The sequence below is a fragment of the Electrophorus electricus genome, chromosome 2 (genome assembly GCF_013358815.1).
Source record: "Electrophorus electricus isolate fEleEle1 chromosome 2, fEleEle1.pri, whole genome shotgun sequence".
In the NCBI taxonomy this organism is placed as follows: domain Eukaryota; kingdom Metazoa; phylum Chordata; class Actinopteri; order Gymnotiformes; family Gymnotidae; genus Electrophorus; species Electrophorus electricus.
This window is the reverse complement of record NC_049536.1, coordinates 33969628-33972499: the sequence shown is the minus strand read 5'-3', so window position 1 is coordinate 33972499 and position 2872 is coordinate 33969628. Positions and strand designations below refer to the sequence as shown.

Below are 2872 nucleotides of genomic sequence, written 5' to 3'. Positions count from 1 at the left end.
GCTGTAGTTTTTCAAATTCTATTTTGTTCATGACCAAAGTACCGCTAATGTCTCCCCCTTCCCCCTTCTCCGGAAATCTTGGAAAATGAGGGGTGAATAGATTTCATGATTATCAGAGCCAACAGGTTTATGACAGTGATGGTTTACGGTGGGTGAGTTAAAATGAGGGCTGACCGTCAGCGCTGCCGAGAACCCGCCTCTGCCTGCAAATCGACAGCTATCACTCACACGGCTAAACCACTGATGCAGGGCGTACTGGGGAGAGCCCAGCACACAGCTAGTGGTGCCACGGCATCCTTACACACACTCCACATACACCCTCCAAACATGGCTGTGACAGCCCCAGTAGCGCTCACCATTATCCCAGCAGCAGGGGTCAGAGAGACCTGCCCAGCTTCCCACCTGCCCTGAAATTGCCCTCCAAAATGACCAATTACCTGAGTTAGGTGCTACTCACAGGGAAAAAAAAAATCTATCCCAATAGATGGTGGTTACTTAATGTGTCAACAACGGAGAAATGAAATGGTTGTAAAATTGTCACTTGTCGTATTTTTTCCTTGTTGTGTCCACAGTCGAAGGGGTCGAGACAGGCAGTCATCAAATCTTCAAACTAGGCAGTAAATTAAAATCCATGAAAATCATCCTCGGACAAAACAAAAGCCTGCGTTCTGGGCTGCGACATGGCCAAGGCCTGACGAAGCTTTTAACCAGCCGGTATTCGTGGCGAGAGGCAGAAAGGGCACACACGCCACAATGTGGCCTAGCAAAACCGTTAACTTTTTTCACTGTTTTTCCCCCCTGATGCATTTTGAAACAATGTTTGATTACATGGCCACGAGGAAGCATCCTTTGTCCAATTAATTGCCTCGCAAATGGAGGAACATGCAAATTTCCCAATTAAATCATTTGCTGTGTGGGAGGACTCCGTGGCGCGGGCTACCGGGCCCTTTTAGGTTTTGTTAAGAGTTAAAGCCCCGAACAAAGGCAGAAAGAGGTCAGTCCTCGGCAACACCTGACTGCTCCGTCTCTTTCTCTTCCCCTTGATCCCTTCCGCCAGCCTGTCATTAGTCTTAATGATGGAAAATTGTCATGTTGATGTCTCTCCCTCTCTGGCCTCCCTTTTGGCCAGGCGCTCCCTTCTCTCCCTTCTCTGCCTCTTGCCCCCTCTTTCGCGCTCTCTCTCTTTTGTATAAGTAGTAGGTGGAAGCTCCATTTATTACAAAGTTCTTTTTGCCTAAAAGCCGGGGACGGTGCATTTGCAGTGCAGGGGAGAAAAGGCAGTGGATGCTCTTTCCATCACTGGGATAATTACCCCCACTGTGACCCTAATGGTGCGCCCCGCTCACCCGACGTCTCCTGCACGCGCCCAGCCGCTGTGCGCCGGGCCTCTCTGGCTCCTCTCCTCCTCTCCGCGCTCCTTGCCGCTCCTCTGCTCTCTCCTCTCCTGACGCCCTGTGTCAGGGAATATGAAAACCCCTATAATGAAACCATTTTGGCTGATGGGAAAAAAAAAGCAACTGGAGCTGCACTTGCTACAAAGGCGACTCAATTATATGAGTAATTGTGATAATTTTCCTTCCATTCACGGCTCTTTCTGAAAGGGAAGGAAGAGAGGGGAAAACAGAGAGATGCTGAAAGGGAAATTACACGGACAATGTGGAGCGTGAAAAACGTTACACGCACACACACACACCGAAAAAAAAGCACTGCAAGAAAAGTGCAAGACTATGAATAAATATGTTAATGTAGGTGGGCCGTACACACATACAGCCAATCTTAAAGAGGTGCAGGTAAACGCACAGAGACAGACAGATGATATAGATGACCACAGAGCAAATAATAGCATGATAAAAGTAGATGTGCAGCTGTCTGAAAATTAAACCTCTTTTTCCTCCCTATTGACAAAGCTGAGCTCCAGCAAAAGCACCTCAGTGGTTAGAGATCATTTGGAGAGCCATGACAGGAAAAAGGATAATTACCCTCCGGGAGAGGCAGGCGGACTGACGCGCCCTTAAGACGCTGGACTGAATGCAAGGGTTTGATAGGCGGCAGAAGGAATAATTTTGTGCTTTGCTTTCCCCTTTATTCTGTGGAACATGTTTTGTTGGGTGCAAGACAAGGCAGAAAGCTCCATGGAGTGCATTAAACCCTAGGTGTTCGCAAATATAAGGTTCCTCTGTCTATCAACTGGCACCTAGAGAACAACTCTTAAATGCATTAAAATGCCTCTTCTTTTCTGCCTGCAGACAGCCGTGCCAGTGAGATATGCATTAGGGTTTCTGCTTCGCCGCGGGAGCTGGGTTTCTCACACAACATGAGGGGCATTCTAGATCCGTCTTGCCGAAAAAGGACCAAACCCACAAATTGAGTCTCGCTTTGAGCAAGAAAAAAAAAAAAAATCACTGTGCTCCAGTTCATATAGTGATAGAGAATGATGCATATTCATAATCTAAACCGATTTTTAAATATTAGACATTTTACATTTGTTTTTTGTACATTATACATATCAATGAGTGCTGCATAGAGTGTACTGAGAAAATCACATGAAAAGCTAACGCTTTTATCTAGTGGCCTTCTGAAGACATTAATTTTAACACATATTGTAAATTAGGATTGTAAAGTATTGGCCTGTCAATAAAAATACAATAATAAATACCGATTAACAATACAATATGAATCTTCTGAATTTTAAATGGCATGACGTCATGTAATTTGACTGAATGTAATGCGTAACACTGTCAGACGTTAAAACCTACATCTGTAATATCACTATTCTTAAAAATTCATTTACATGAAATGAGGAAATGTTTCTGTAAAACCAGGTATACAAATGGACTTTTGTTCCAATACACAGAAATACATCACTGCTCAG

At 44.9% G+C, this 2872-nt stretch overlaps 1 long non-coding RNA gene across 1 annotated transcript; it reads right to left on the bottom strand.

Annotated features, from left to right (window-relative positions):
- Nucleotides 1–556: 556 nt before the first annotated feature.
- On the bottom strand, nt 557–1545 carry LOC118242757. Its single transcript, XR_004777016.1, has 2 exons — nt 1347–1545; nt 557–610 (listed from the first exon to the last, which is right to left on the bottom strand). It is a non-coding gene; the product is annotated as an uncharacterized LOC118242757 (long non-coding RNA).
- Between the last annotated feature and the right edge of the window lie 1327 nt (nt 1546–2872).